Raw genomic sequence first — 16,953 nt, forward strand, 5'->3', positions numbered from 1 at the left:
CATGATGCTTTGTGACATCGAGCTAGATGAGTTACAAACCATTAAGAGTTGTACTAACAGCATGACCACCACCATGAGTTAGCAACACCGCTGCTGATGGATGCAGTTTATCTCTTTCTCATAACTGCTGCCAAAGATGACATGCCCTTAGGGAGCTGGCGAGGGATTTACCTGTCAAGCCCCAGCAAAAGGAATGGTGCCAGGGGTTGTTGTACGCCTTGGGGCAGCTTGTAAATTGTGGGGCAGCAGCCTCATCTCATCCCTTCTCTGACCTGCTAGGAGAGATACTCTCATCCAATGCCTTTTCTAGCCATGAGACGCTAAAGGTACCAACCATCAAAGACAGGACTTCACGTCAATGCCTACATTAATCTAACACCTAGTCCTGGCAAGTATGTTTAGAGGATGATATTTAGATGGAATCTGTGGGCCCTTCCACACAGCCCTATATCCCAGAATATCAAAGCAGAAAATCCCACATTATCTGAGTGTGAAAAATCCCACATTATCTGAGGCCCTTTCCATACAGCTGAATAAGATCCCATGTTTTCTGCTTTGAACTGGAATATATGGCAGTGTGGACTGAGATAACCCACTTCAATACAGAAATTGTGAGATTTTCTGCCATGATATTGTGGGTTATATGTCCCTGGGTTATCTGAGGGCCCTTCCATACAGCCCTATATCTCAGAATATCAAAGCAGAAAATCCCACAATATCTACTTTGAAGTGGGTTATCTGAGTCCACACTGCCATATATTCCAGTTCAAAGCAGGAAATGTGGGTTTTTTCAGCTACGTGGAAGGGGTCTATGATTATTAACTATTAATCCTTCTCTTGCCCCCCCCCCCCCCCCCAAATTCCCAGGCACACACATGTAGACTGTACTATGAGCACCAAACTCCTTAGGCCAAGTATCTAAAGCAAGCAGCACACCATCTCTCACACACACTGCAGGGGTTTCCTCCAAGGCAGAGTCTTTGGCTGCTACAGAACAATCGGGAAGACAGGCTGGATAGCCCAAGGATAAGCTACCTGCAATGTTGGAGGCAACGCTCCTGCCCTCCCCGCTTTCCTTGCAACCCCCACCCCGCCCCCAGCTTCAAAGGCCCAGTCCTCTGATCTCGCCTAGGCTAGGATCGAGTGGCACCTCTCCCCTCCAACACAAGCTCCCTCCACATAGCTGAATAAAATCCCACATGTTCTGCTTTGAAGTGGGATATATGATAGTGTGGACTCAGGTCCCTTCCAGACAGCTGAATAAAATCCCACATTTTCTGCTTTGAACTGGAACATATGGCAGTGGACTCAGATAACTTGGGGCCCTTCCACACAGATCTATATCCTAGAATATCAAGGCAAAAACATTAGAATATCTGCTTTGAACTGGGTTATCTGAATTCACACTAAAGATAATGTGGGTTTTTCTGCCTCGGTATTCTGAAATATAGGGCTGTGTGGAAGGGTCCTCAGTTCAAAGCAGATATTGTGGGGTGTTCTGCCTTGATATTCTGGGTTAGAGGGCTGTGTGGAAGGTCCCTGAGTCCACACAGCCATATAACCCGGTTCAAAGGCGATACTGTGAGATGTTCTGCCTTGATATTTGGGGATAGAGGGCCCTGAGTCCACAAAGACATATAACCCGGTTCAAAGGAGATACTGTGGGATGTTCTGCCTTGATATTCTGGGATAGAAGGCTGTGTGGAAGGGCCTTGACCCACACAGCCATATAACCCAGTTCAAAACAGATACTGTGGGATGTTCTGCCTTGATATTTTTGGAAAAAGAGCTGTGTGGAAGGGCCCTGAATCCACACAGCCATATAACCCAGTTCAAAGCAGATATTGTGGGATGTTCTGCCTTGATATTCTGGGATAGAGGGCTGTGTGGAAGGGCCCACACGCACAAATTCCCAACAAATAAGGAATACATCAAAGAACCGCGCGCCTTCCCGCCGCCTGCGTTGGATGTCACCAGACGCCAGGAAAGAAGTCAAGCGAAAATGGCACTTACGGTGGTCGAAAATCGCCCCGAAGAAGGAGGAGAAAAAATATCCAGCACGAAATCCCAAAGGAAGGAGGAGGGAGGCGTAAAGCTAGGGACAGGGGAGGGAGGAAGGGAAGAAAAAAGGGGGGAAACCGAAGGAGGGGGGAAAAACGGAAAAGAGCGCGGAGGGCCAAACTACATCATTTCAGGGACAAATCCAATTTGACCGGAGGAAAAAATGCCAGGAGGTGCAATATCCATCTGCGATTTCCCATCTAGTTCAGTCCAGAGGGGCTCCACTCGACTCCACGACAAATCCCCCTTCCCAATTTCCGCGGCACTTCGCCTCTCTCCCCCTTCGCCTTCTCTCACCCGACCCTCCTTCCACTGAAAAAGAAGGACGAGGCTGCCTTCCAAAGTCCTGGCGCGGATCAACTTCTTGGAGAGGAGAGGAGAGGAGAGGTCGATTTCCCCACTGAGGAGAAAGAAGGAAGCAATCGATGGTCAGGAGGGCAGGTGCCAAGGGAAGTCAGTCTTCCCCCGCCGAGAAAGTTTTCATTCAAGCGCCCGATTCCCTCGCCTTTCAATCCTCCCCTTGGCTTTAGGATTCCGTTTCCATAATCCGGCCGCGGTTTCTTCCCGTTTCAAAGCGATTTGCCTCGTGCTAAGATCCAGCTCTGCTCAGGCGAAGCACTCCGGGTCGCCTCTGCTTCGCTGCACCATCATTTCTCCGGCCCATGTGCTGCTTCCACGTTACATCGGGGGTTCCCATCGCCGCCTCTCTCTTCTTTTGGGAGGGGGGAGCTCCCCCTCCTCCTTCCAGCGGAAAGAGCGTTGCTTTCCACAATAAATCCCCCCTTTCAACCTCCAACTTTAGGATACTCTTTCCTGAACCTTCCCCCTCTCCCCCCCCCCCCACAGGGTTCCTTTGCGCTCCCCCCTTGTGTGGCTTCAAGGATCTGATTAGATTTCCAATCACAACCCAGTGCGCAATCGGATGTTTGATTTCATCCGGCGAAAGGAGAACGCGGCCGCGGTGCTCTTCGCCTCCTGGCAAGGCAAACTCTGCGTTTGATGAGAGCCCTCCTTCGCCTTGCCTCCCACAACTCCCCTGCAATTCTCTCACTGGGAAGGCGAAGGAGAGATTCGCAGCTGAAGGTGGGGATGGCGGCGGCGGCGGCGTCGTGAGATGCTTCTTCGGGGAGGCGGAAGGGGGAGAAAATCAAGATTCCCACCAGCTGTCAAGAACCAATCCATCACTGAGAGGGGAGGGGAGGGGAGGGGAGGGGAGGGAAGCGCAGCCCACGGGCGCGAGTGGGTGGCGTTTCAGAACCTTCTCTTCGGCGCCTCCCCTCCCTTTCCTTGGCGCCGGCCTCCAAACGATGTCAGGCCGCTCTCCCTGGGTGCGAAGGAGGGGGCTCGGGTTTCACCGGCCGTGGGCTTCCCCGCTCGCCCGCCTCTCCATCTCCGCGGCCTCGCTCGTGCGCCCAGGCGCCGAGAAACTTGTTCTCGGGGATCCGCGGAAGGAGAGAGAGAGAGAGAGGGAAGGAAGGAGGAGGAAACGTCGGCGCTAAGCTCACGCTCGCTCCCTCTCCCTCTCCCTCACAAGGCAGGCGCGCGCGCGGGCACTGGGCGCCCTTCAGATAAATATATCAAGCACGGGGGCGTCAGCGCCGAGGAGGCTGCTGTGGAGAAGGGGACGCGGAGCCGTCAGCCCTTGCTTTGCCTTCTCTCGCGCAAGGCTGCGCCTCCAGCCGTCTCCCTCCTACAGAGCTCTCTGGGTCGGTGTCAGAGCCACAAGTTGGACACTCCACTCTGCTGGGGTGGGGATGAGTGAGGGAGCTCCCCTCTTCTTCCTCCCTTCACATAGCAGCTTCCTCCTCTCTCTCGCCTTCTCCTCTCCCCCCCCCCCCCCCTCCGCGATGGCACATTCCCCGGCCGCGCGCCGCTTCTCTCACTCGTTCCTTTTTGGCGCGCGGCGGCAATCCCCCCCCCTTTTTTTCTGCCGCCCGAAGCTTTTGGAATTCTTCCTCCTCCCGCCTTTTTTTTTTTTTTTGGTGAAGGGGGAGAGGTGAGAAATAAATAAATATGTATACACGAAAAGCCCAATTTCAGGCCACTACTCCTGTATGACTTAATCTTTCTGCAGTGCATATACCTCAAGAGTCACACAGTGGGGGGGGGGGGGCGTTTTGACCTATGCTCTTTTCCCTTTCTATGCCTACACTTCCAGCCCTTCCAGGTCACTCCTCTCCCCCCCCCCCCCTTGTGATCAGCAAAATGCAATTACCCAATTACCTCCCATCATCCCAGCACTGATTGGTCAATTGCATTAACACTTGGCGTGGAAAGGGGGGGGAGGGAGAGGGAGAGAGAGAGAGGCGCAGGGAATAGGAGGAGGAGGAGGATGCGCTCCTGCGGTGGGACGCTGCTGCCACCCGGCGGACTGCTGGGGAACAGCCCGAGTAGCTTTACCTCAGGACCCTTGAGATGGGGGGAAACGAGGAGGAATTGGGAAGGGAGATGCGTAAAGAGCCGCCATACACGTGCGCGCCCACACTTAAGCGCGTCTTGAGGGGAAAAAATGTGAAACCCCATTCTCTTCAAAGCGTTCCTGCAGTTGTTTTCGAATTAGGCAAGGAGAAAAGGAGCCAAAGGAAAAGGGAGATAATAAAGCAGCGATTGCCACACTCTGTTCCTCCAGGTGTTTTGGACTCCAGCTGCCACAAGCTCTGTCCATTGGCTCATGTCGCGAAGGCTGCTGGAAGTTGAAGTCCAAAACACCTGGAAAAGCAGAGTCTGGGGATAATTTGATTAAGCATGGTTGGCTTTAGTAGGAACTCCTCTTTCACATCCTAGCAAGTTTGATCCTAAGCATCTTTTCATAGGAAGTCAGACACTTTTTTGTTGTTTATTCATTCAGTGGCTTCCAACTCTTCGTGACCTCATGGACTAGCCCACACCAGAGCTACCTGTAGACCGTGCCCACCCCAGCTCCTTCAAAATCAAGCCAGTCACTCCCAAGGATGACATCCACCCATCTTGCCCTTGGTCGGCCTCTCTTCCTTTTTCCATCAATTTTCCCCAGCATCATTATCTGACCATTTAGTTTTCATGGCAAGAATACTGGGGTGGGTTGCCATGCGGATACCATGTTGTTGTTGTTTATTCGTTCCATCACTTCTGACTCTTCGTGACCTGATGGACCAGTCCACGCCAGAGCTCCCTGTCAGCCGTGGCCACCCCCAGCTCCTTCAAGGTCAAGCCAGTCACTCCCAAGGATAACATCCATCCATCTTGCCCTTGGTCAGCCCCTCTTCCCTTTTCCTTCCATTTTCCCTAGCATCATTATCTTCTCCAAGCTTTCCTGTCTTCTTATTGCATGGCCAAAGTACTTCATCTTTGACTCTAACATACTTCCCTTCAGTGAGTAGTTCGGCTTTATTTCCTTGAGTATGGACTGGTTTGATTGTCTCGCGGTCCAAGGCACTCTCAGAATTTTCTTCCAGCACCACAGTGTCTACCTTCCTTCCTTCATTCAGCCTTCCTTATGGTCCATCTCTCACATCCATAGGTCACTTTATTCAGTGGAAATTAAGCTTTCCATATCCATGGATTCTTCATCTATAAATTCAATCATCTATAGATTGAAAATATTACAGAAAGTTTAAAAAAAGAATTCTCAAAAGGAAACCCAGGGCCTAATCCCAGAGCATACACAAAGCATTGTCATTTCAAAAAAGACATCTCAAAGTCATTCTCACTGGTTGTATCATCTCCACCTCAGCAGCAGCATTTCCAAAATTTACTTTTGAGACTATTGCCTAGGAATCCTACAGCCAGTATGAGTGGTCATACCAACCTTGCAAGCTTCACAAAAATAAATTAACACTCAACAGAAACCTCTGAAGACTGATATTTAATTAATGAATAGGCAGAAAAAAAAATAAAATGCAAAGATACAGAATGGGGGATGCCTGGCTCGACAGAAATATGTGTGAAAAAGATCTTGAACTCCTCATGGACAACAAGTTAAACATGAGCCAACAATGTCATGCGGCAGCTTAAAAAGCCAATAGGAGTTTAGTGCCTAGATCCAGGGAAGACATGCTACCCCTCTATTCTGCTTTAGTTAGACCACACCTGGAATATTGTGTCCAATTCTGGGCACCACAATTGAAGGGAGATGTTGACAAGCTGGAAGGTGTCCAGAGGAGGATGACTAAAATGATCAAGGGTCTGGAGAACAAGCCCTATGAGGAGTGGCTTAAAGAGCTGGGCATGTTTGGCCTGAAGAAGAGAAGTCTAAGAGGAGGCATGATAGCCATGTATAAATATGTGAGAGGAAGTCATAGGGAGGAGGGAGCAGACTTGTTTTCTTCTGTTCTGAAGACTAGGACGTGGAACAATGGCTTCAAACTACAGGAAGAGATTCCATCTGAACATTGAGAAGAACTTCCTAACTGTGAGAGCTGTTCAGCAGTGAAACACTCTGTCCCAGAGTGTGGTGGAGGCTCCTTTTTTTGGAAACTTTTAAAGTGAGGCTGGATGGCCATCTGTCAGGGGTGATTTGAATGCAGTTTTGCTGCTTCTTGGCAGGGGATTGGACTGCATGGCCCACGAGGTCTCTTCCAACTCTATGTTCCATGAAGTTTGATCTCAAGATCTCCTGAGAGGTTTGGAGAATCTAACGATCTGAACAATCTTGAAATTTATTTCATCCCTAGTAACAGCTGGGATGGTTGAAAGCACTGCAATTTCATCCATGCCTGTTTGTGATTTGTTAATTTTTTTTTGAAGAAATGTGTGGGTTTTGATAAGTTCTCAAAATGAGCAGGACAAATTCTAACGAAATCTAGGAGTTGGCAGTATGTGGGAAAAACCAGTGTACAGTAAGTGATGTATAGGAGATACCGGCTGTCATCCTTTTGGTTAGTTCCAGCTAGTATGGACCAGTAATTGGCATGTCAACACATAGATAAATCCCATTAATTCAATGGATTTACTCTAAACAGAAATAACAATAGAGGCTGGGTCCTAGTCTGCTCAGAAGTGACTGAGCAGGAATATGCATCCCTGTAAACAGTGTTACCATTGGTGTATTGTGTTAGCAGGCTTCTGACTAATTGTTTTCTTCTTCATCAGTAGTTTTCAATGTTACTTCTCATCAGCATCATTATCCTCATGATAAAATAATTAATGTTGCATTAAAATATTTGAAACACTATTATTCTCAATCCCCCACTCAATGAATTATCAGTACATAAGCAGGAACTCAATCCTGAATCTTTATGCACACCAGGCAATTGTCATGGGCACACATTTTATTTTATTTATTTCATTTATTTATATTGCACATTTCTCCCAAATGGGATTCAAGTTCCTTTGTCTCTGAATTATTTTTGTTGCACAATCTTTTGGCAATTATCTTTGCAAGATCCAGGAAATAATCCTAAACATCCTTGGGAAAATAGTATTCCCCTAAAATCATCTCTCCTGAGAGAAGACGGAGCTGCTTTGAAGATTTGTAGAAGGAATGTGAAGAACATATCACTGTAGAAGGTCTTTCTACTGGATAGCTAACTGTCACATGTTTGTAGAGATGACATAAAATCATATGACTTTTTTTGCAGTATTTGTTGTCTTGCACTGCTTGGAGGTTTATTCATTTTAATTTTTTATCATTTTTTTAAATATTACAAAAATGCACAGAGAAATTTGGGATGAAAGAGAGTACTCCTTCATTACAGAACAGATATCAAAGATGTGGCTTTACTGTAAAACATTTCACAAAGATTAGAACCATTAGGAAGAACTCTCAGATGGTAAGTGTTGTTGGACAGTGGAATATGCAGCCTTGGAGTGTGGTGGAGTATGCTTCTCTGGAGGTTTATAAACAGAGGCTAGAAGGCCAGCTGTCAAAAGTACTTTGTACATTCCTGCATAGCCTTTTCCAATGTTATGATTCTATGAAAAATGCTAAGACTGAAAGGGGAAAATCATGGTTTAAATCTGTCTTAGTAGCATTGGACTTCTTTGTTGGTGTCATTTTTATTTGTGTCTATCTTCATCATAACTCCAAAAAACTTAGGACCCTTCCACACAGCCCTATATCCCAGGATTTGACCCCAGATTATCTGCTTTAAACTGGAATATGTGAGCAAAAAATATTCCACCCTGCTGCTTTCGGACTCTAGCACTACAAGGCAACACCCTGTTGAGAATGTAGTTAGAGCAACATGTTACAGCTGAAATGCTACTAGACTTGCATTGTGTGCCTCCCATTCCCTTTAGTGCCTTCACCCTGTATTTTGACCCCTGTTATCAGTCTCCCCCCCCCCCACCCCGGTTCCATACCTATTCCATTGACCTGTGTTTTTAAACTGTAATTTTTAACTGTTTTCTAATATGCTTTTTAATAACTGCTTCACTGGGGAGCTGTACTTCTCTTTCCAGGGCGCTTTTGCCCTGCTTTGTGATGGTCAGTGACTGTAATAAAGTTTTGTACTTGTGGAATATGTGAGTCTCCACTGCCAGATATTCTGGGATTAGCAGATAACTTGTGATCAAATACTGGGATATAGGGGAAGCGTGGAAGGGCCCATAGCCACCAGAAACATGATATTGAAACTAAGGAAATCTTAAAAGAAGTTCTGTCTAAAAACATTTTAATTAATTTTAATTAAAATCTGTCTGTAACTTCTAGTAGCTTCTTTAAAGAAAAGATGGCTCCAATCTTCCCTAAATATAAAACTATCTAATACTAAACTTCTGCATAGTTCCATGTGCTGCTTCCTTCTGCAGGGCCCTGAATTCTTTAAGCAGTTCAAGGAGAAAATGAAGGGAAAAGAAAAAAAAATTAAAATCCTACTGCTTTATAGATGGGGAGAGGAGACTGAGGGGAAGAAGAGGCTGAAGGGCAACTGTGAAGTGGAAGGAGAAAAATCAGTAGGCAAGAAATGTGAAAAGCAGTTGGGTTGGAAAGAACAGGGGAAAAACAAGAGTGTCAGGGAGGTGGCAAAGGATTTCTAACTTAAGCAAATGTGGGGCTTTTCCTAGTACAAGAAAGAATTGCTTAAAGGTTATGATCTCTCAGGGAATCAATGTGAATTGTGTTTATAGTGAACGTGCCGATTGGACAACAATGCTCTGCAACAGATGAAGCCTTCTTGTAGTCATCAGCAAGACCTTAGTGCCTGTTCAGGAGGGACAGGGAACTCTGTCTATCCCACTCTGTCTATCCCACTTCAAAGTGAAGAGGTAAGATTAGATAACCATCTGGCAAATCCTCTACACACCCAAGCTGGATGCACAATGGTTACAGAAATGCTGAAACCTCCAGAGGAACCCTACAAATCTTAGTACTGATGTCATCATTGTATATCCTATCCTGCTCTTTGTGTGTTCATGTGGGACATTAACATATTTTGTCCAATTCTTCCTGCACACATTGCAGCATAAAATGCCAGTGTGAATCATCTTTAAAGTACATGAAGACTCTTCACATAGTCTGGAACTGCGGAGCCATGAAATGGACATTATTTAACTTTGGAAAGTCCATTTGAGTTTAATCTAAAAGTTTTAAAATGGCCATTTTAGGTATTTTATAGCGTAGATACCAAAATCCCCCTTTTCCCTTTCAGAGGGTTTGTGGTTAGTTTAAACTGTCACAAATGAAATTGCTTTGAAGTGATGATCTGAGAGACTAGTCATTTCACTCTGAAGTTTTTGAGTTGATAAATTATAATAGCCATATTTAAAATAATAAAATTTAAAAGTGGAAATTAAAGCCTTAGTCTCAGCATATTAGAGTTCTGATATGTGTTTAATCATATCTGTTTCACTGAGTATATTATCTCTATTTTTGAGCACATATAGTCTAGAACTAGTTAGAAATTTACACTTTAATGTAAATTACAGCAATATTAAATTTTCCCAAAATGTATATTTTTGGCAAAGTTGAATATGAGACTGAATCCAGAGTCATGCTATATCTACATTTCAGATTTAAATGAGACTTATAAAAACTTTCAGAAAAGCATTTTTGTTATTTTGGAAAGTTCAAAGCAAAGAAGCATGTTTTCCCTTTAAAAAAAATACCCATTGGCTATATTATTCATCTCTAGAATCCACTTCATCTTTTGATGTTGCCATTGACCTAATATTACTAAAGGCTAAATTACTAAAGGGTATAGGTTTCCCAAAGGGAAACTTCACATGACAATTGAAATTTATTTAAATATTATGTTCGTTTCTTCTTCTTCAAAATATCCCAGGGGTGGGTATGGCGTACAAGAGGTGTTATTGAGATAAACAGCCTCACCAAACATGTTACAGACAGATTCATAAGTCTTTCTAGTCTCCACCAACGGCAAACCACCCCAGTATCCTTGCCAAGAAAACTAAATGGACCAGTACAACCAGAGATATGTCGGTATGCCATTGGAAGATGGGACTCCCAGGTCGGAAGATGGCCAAAATGCTACTGGGGAGGAGCAGAGGATAAGTTCAACTAGCCCCAGATGTGATGACGCAGCTAGCTCAAAGCCGAAAGGAAGGCTAGCGGCCGACGGTACTGGAGGTGAACAACGAATCCGATGCTCTAAAGATCAACACACCATAGGAACCTGGAATGTAAGATCTATGAGCCAGGGCAAATTGGATGTTGTTATTGGTGAGATGTCAAGACTAAAGATAGACATTCTGGGGGTCAGCGAACTGAAATGGACTGGAATGGGCCACTTCACATCAGATGACCACCAGATCTACTACTGCGGACAAGAGGAACATAGAAGAAATGAAGTAGCCTTCATAATTAATAAGAAATTCGCTAAAGCAGTGTTTGGATACAACCCAAAAAATGACAGAATGATCTCAATTCGAGTGCAAGGAAAGCCTTTCAACATTACAGTGATCCAAATATACGCCCCAACCACAGCTGCTGAAGAAGCAGAAGTAGATCAGTTCTATGAGGATCTGCAGGACCTACTGGATAATACACCAAAAAGAGACATTATTTTCATTACAGGAGACTGGAATGCCAAGGTGGGAAGTCAAATGACAACTGGGATCACAGGCAAGCATGGTCTGGGAGAACAAAATGAAGCAGGACGCAGGCTGATAGAATTTTGCCAGGAAAACTCACTGTGTATAACAAACACTCTCTTCCAACAACCTAAAAGACGGCTTTATACATGGACTTCACCAGATGGTCAACACCAAAATCAGATTGACTACATCTTTTGCAGCCAAAGGTGGCGGACATCCATCCAGTCTGTGAAAACAAGACCTGGGGCTGACTGTAGCTCAGATCACGAACTTCTTATTGCTCAATTTAGAATAAAACTAAAGAGATCAGGGAAAATACACAGACCAGTTAGATATGATCTCACTAACATTCCTAGCAAATATACAGTGGAAGTGAAGAACAGATTTGAAGGACTAGATTTAGTAAACAGAGTCCCAGAAGAACTATGGACAGAAGTCCGCGACATTGTTCAGGAGGCGGCAACAAAGTACATCCCAAAGAAAAAGAAAACCAAGAAGGCAAAATGGTTGTCTGCTGAGACTCTGGAAGTAGCCCAAGAAAGGAGGAAAGCAAAAGGAAACAGGGATAAGGGGAGATATGCCCAGTTAAATGCACAATTCCAGAGGTTAGCCAGAAGAGACAAGGAACTATTTTTAAACAAGCAATGCATGGAAGTGGAAGAAGACAACAGAATAGGAAGAACACGAGACCTCTTCCAGAAAATTAGAAACATTGGAGGTAAATTTCAGGCAAAAATTGGTATGATAAGAAACAAAGATGGCAAGGACCTAACAGAAGCTGAAGAGATCAAGAGAAGGTGGCGAGATTATACAGAAGATCTGTATAGGAAGGATAACAATATCGAGGATAGCTTTGACGGTGTGGCAGCAGGAGACGACGGGATCCCAGCTGAACTGTTTAAAATCTTAAAAGATGATGCTGTCAAGGTGATGCATGCCATATGCCAGCAAATATGGAAAACACAAGAATGGCCATCAGACCGGAAAAAATCAACTTACATCCCCATACCAAAAAAGGGAAATGCGAAAGACTGCTCAAACTTCCGTACAGTGGCCCTTATTTCTCATGCCAGTAAGGTAATGCTCAAGATCTTGCAAGGAAGACTCCAGCAATACATGGAGCGAGAGTTGCCAGATGTTCAAGCTGGGTTTAGAAAAGGCAGAGGAACGAGAGACCAGATTGCCAATATCCGCTGGATAATGGAGAAAGGCAGGGAGTTTCAGAAAAACATCTATTTCTGCTTCATTGACTACTCTAAAGCCTTTGACTGTGTGGATCATAATAAATTGTGGCAAGTTCTTGGTGGGATGGGCATACCAAGCCACCTTGTCTCTCTCCTGAGGAATCTGTACAAGGACCAAGTCGCAACAGTAAGAACTGACCACGGAACAACAGACTGGTTCAAGATTGGGAAAGGCGTACGGCAAGGCTGCATACTCTCACCCAACCTTTTTAACTTGTATGCAGAACACATCATGCGATGTGCAGGGCTGGATGAATGCAAATGGGGGGAAAATTGCTGGAAGAAACATTAACAACCACAGATATGCAGATGACACCACTCTGATGGCCGAAAGCGAGGAGGAGCTGAGGAGCCTTCTAATCAAGGTGAAAGAAGAAAGCGCAAAAGCTGGGTTGCAGCTAAACATCAAAAAAACCAAGATTATGGCAACAAGAATGATTGACAACTGGAAAATAGAGGGAGAAAATGTGGAGGCCATGACAGACTTCGTATTTCTAGGTGCAAAGATTACTGCAGATGCAGACTGTAGCCAGGAAATCAGAAGACGCTTACTTCTTGGGAGGAGAGCAATGTCCAGTCTCGATAAAATAGTAAAGAGTGGAGACATCAGACTGGCAACAAAGATCCGCCTAGTCAAAGCCATGGTATTCCCTGTAGTAACCTACAAATGTGAGAGCTGGACCTTAGGGAAGGCTGAGCGAAGGAAGATCGATGCTTTTGAGCTGTGGTGTTGGAGGAAAGTTCTGAGAGTGCCTTGGACTGCGAGAAAATCCAACCAGCCCATCCTCCAGGAAATAAAGCCCGGCTGCTCACTGGAGGGAAGGATACTAGAGACAAAGTTGAAGTACTTTGGCCACATCATGAGGAGACAGGAAAGCCTAGAGAAGACAATTATGCTGGGGAAAGTGGAAGGCAAAAGGAAGAGGGTCCGACCAAGGGCAAGATGGATGGATGGTATCCTTGAAGTGACTGGACTGACCTTGAAGGAGCTGGGGGTGATGACGGCCGACAGGGAGCTCTGGCGTGGGCTGGTCCATGAGGTCACGAAGAGTCGGAGACAACTGAACGAATGAACAACAACAAGTCTCCACATAATTCTTGGCAACAAAGCCCATGGCTTTGGAAGAACATACTGGATCACCTACTGCTATGGCTGCTATATTTACTGGAAGCTGATGTAATTCTGAAATCTAAACATACTGGAAAATGCAATCCTGGTCTTATAATGCTAGATAGAGACATGAGGTTGTAGACACACTAATAATATATATAAATAGCAGCTCTTGGGAAATCTAAGCACCTTGGGATAATATGCTTTTTTCTTCTTGTCACAGTTCCATCAGGGGAAAAAGTAATTTTGAAACATCTCCATCTCTGATTTAGTTGAAAGTGTACATTTCATTTATTGCCCCAAATGACAAGCTTTTGTAGAGCTTTTCTTCTTATTACTTTATGGTGGAAATATTTGCTTTTATGTTACTGTATTGTCAATTTCTATATTCTCCCTCCATCGTTTTTTTAAAAAAATTCTTGATTAGTGAAAAACACATAGAGATACACAAACACACACATAAGGAAACAAGAAAATCAAGTATTTTCTTGGCAAATGCAAGTATTGGAATAGACATGTTTATTGAGATATGGCAGCCATTCACTATTTTTGTAAAACAATATATCTGGTTAACTTAGAACCCCCTGGGGTTTCTGTATAAATACTGAAAACACTTGCTTGAGCAGTGGTTATCAACCTGTGGGTCCCCAGATTTTTGGCCTTCAACTCCCAGAAATCCTAACAGCTGGTAAACTGGCTGGGATTTCTGGAAGTTGTAGACCAAAACACCTGGGGACCCACAGGTTGAGAACCACTGTGCTAAAGGATCACTGACACTGATATTGATAGAAAAAAGTTCTGGACAGTTCATTTGCAAGGCAGAATATATGGTGGCATATTTATGTATATCTCTATTGTTTTGTTGAAGTAAACTAATAAAAATAAAAGCATTTCCTTGAGGATGGTATGAGAAATATTTCCCATATTACATTACATGGAAAACAAGTAAGAAGTCTTCTATGTAATATACCAAGTTTGCCTGTGTTCCAACTTCCCTTCCTTGTCTAAAGTCCCTGGGAGGTTATACCCATCAATTCAAAGGATTTTCTATTAAGCCCATGCAGCTAATAATATATTTGTCTTCCTCTCAGGAGAATAGACAAATAGATGAGCTACTTATCTGTAAAGCTGCATCAGGAATGGAAAATGTTCATAACTCATATACATTGTGGAAATCTACCATGCGCTAGAGGACACACTCAATAGTCAGATACTTTATTGTGTATTATTTGTCTATTAAAATTGTGAATCCTAGTCATATCTGATGGATAGATTTTCTCAGCGATAGGTTTGCTGTACAAATAACAAAAAAAAAATGCAGTAAGAAAGTGAGTATGCAAGAAATCCAAAACCTTGGGAATGGTAATTATTTAAATAGTCCTAACAACTACAGTAGGTCTGCACATTATGTGAGGGGTCGATTTCAGATTTCAGATTTTTGTGTAAAATCTGAAACCCTTTTCTAAGGAACAATTTTCTAAGGAACAATTTTCTAAGGATCAAGTCTTTCCCTTTCAGTCAGCCTGACTCTGAAGGCTGAAAATGTTGCATGGTCAAAATATCACACACATACCTGCTACCCCATGTGTTGGAGTGCAGCCCGCCCCCCGAGTACCAAATCTGGTTGAAAGCTTGGCTGTATGGAGCCATACATCTCTCTCCACCAAGAAAGGAGTTTATTTCCATTTGCTGAGAAAAGCACAGCTAGGTTTCCATTCCTCTTCTCTTCTCTTCTCTTCTCTTCTCTTCTCAGAAAGAAGTGTCTCTGCCAAGAGAAGTGCAGCCAGGCTTTTGTCACTTCTCTCAGCAAAAGAAGGAGAAGAATCCCTTCTTCCGCCAAGAAAGGGAGTGATTCCAATGAGCTGAAATTCCCACTGTACTTATGCTGGGCTATCTGAATTGTACCAGACTGGAGAGCTTGCTTCAAAATATGTAAAAAGTTCATGAGAACAGATTACATATGTTGAGTAGCCTTACTACTTAGAGAAGAATTTCTGATAGAAGAATTTCTGATAGAAGAACATAAATCTAGCAGCTAGAAATGGTGAAATCTAAGTTTTGCATTCTGTCCTATTTGAACTTTGTTGAATATAATATTATTTCCATCACAAATATGTCCAATTCACAAATTTTGGTGAATTCTTCAAAATGAAGAAATATAATAGTTCTGCATTTGGTCTGTTTAAAATCAATAGCTAGAGCATTTATAAAGATGGTAGGGCAGTTACTTGTGAATTTCTCTCTTTTATTAAATTGTTAAAATATAGTAAAGGAAAATGTTGCCCCTTGACATTAAGTCTTGTTGTGTCTAACTCTGGGGGGTGGCAAAGAACTGACATTGTCCATAGATGCCTCCAAGGTCATGTTGCTCGCATGACTGCATGGAGCACTGTTACCTTCCCGCCGAAGTGGTAGCTATTGATCTACTCACATTTGTATGTTTTCAAACTTCTAGGTTGGCAGAAGCTGGGGCTAACAACAGGAGGTCATCCCACTCCTCAGATTCGAATTGCCAACCTTTCAGTCAGCAAGTTCAGCAGCTCAGCAGTTTTACCTGCTGCACCACCAGGAGTGACTGTATGTGTGTGTATGTATATGCATTATACACACACACACACACACACACACATCTCCTATGTTATGTTCTAAACTCCCTCAGGTGAAAATGTGGTTACTTGCTTGACCCTAATAATTGAAAAATAAGACAGAGAGGGTGGGGAGAGATAGTATTATCACACCACTTTAATGTTGTTGTTGTTCAGGGCCTTCACATTTTTTTCAACTTTTGGTGATATGGCAAGATTTGTTTAGAGATTTGTTTTGCAGGGGATTGACTTTGCCTTCCTCTGAGGCTGAGAGACTTGCCCAAGGTCACCCAGTGATTTTCCTGGCTGAGCAAAATGTTGAACCCTCAAACTCCTACAACAACACTGACTCTACCTCCCTGTAGGAACATAGGTATTAAAGACCCTCTCAGGGGGAAAAAAGAGGAAACAACACTAATTCAACAATGCAAAATTAGGAGAATGCATGGGTTTTTAACCCAGCTTTAAGTTTTAAACCTGAACCAGAATGGATAAATTGTGCAGCTTTGGTTTCTCCCATGGTGGTAGATGTCATGTGGTGGTTTGTGTGTTTTTTAAAGCATTCTTGCCTTTCAGAATATAAGTTTTTCAAAAATCATTTTGGTATATTCCAATTTTTAAAAAGAAATAAAGTTCTTATCAATCAACCATTAATTTGATGCAGCTATTTGGGGGCAATAATTCTACTTTTAACAACTGTTTTCAGTTCTAATGTATGCCCTCTTTTACAACTAATAAGTTCACTGACAGATTTTTTATCTTTCCAGTTCTGATCTGGGTTTTCTTATTCAATGAAGGCTTCTATTTTCTTGGCTAAAATTCATTCTGTTAAAAGGTGTTCACAGCTGCTTTTGTAAATGCTATATAGCATTTTTCTTGTCATTCTCTGTCAAGACATACCCTGCTTTCTCCCATTAAACTTACAGTAATTAGGGTTAAAATTGTTGTCTGTGAAACCTATTATTTCCAGAACTTTGCG

At 43.7% G+C, this 16,953-nt stretch overlaps 1 protein-coding gene across 6 annotated transcripts in view; it reads right to left on the minus strand.

Annotated features, from left to right (window-relative positions):
* The window catches only part of LRRC4C (leucine rich repeat containing 4C), a 1,028,842-nt gene that overhangs the window by 213,941 nt on the left and 797,948 nt on the right, over positions 1–16,953 (minus strand). Inside the window, exon 1 of one of the 6 annotated variants that reach the window (XM_060764582.2) lies at positions 2,014–3,806. The exons of the other annotated variants lie outside the window; for them this stretch is intronic. The gene's annotated coding sequence lies outside the window, so the exon portion shown is untranslated. Of the gene's footprint in view, positions 1–2,013; positions 3,807–16,953 lie in introns of those variants that run through there. 6 annotated transcript variants of the gene reach the window in all.

The sequence above is a fragment of the Anolis sagrei genome, chromosome 1 (genome assembly GCF_037176765.1).
Source record: "Anolis sagrei isolate rAnoSag1 chromosome 1, rAnoSag1.mat, whole genome shotgun sequence".
NCBI classification, from domain to species: Eukaryota; Metazoa; Chordata; class Lepidosauria; order Squamata; family Dactyloidae; genus Anolis; species Anolis sagrei.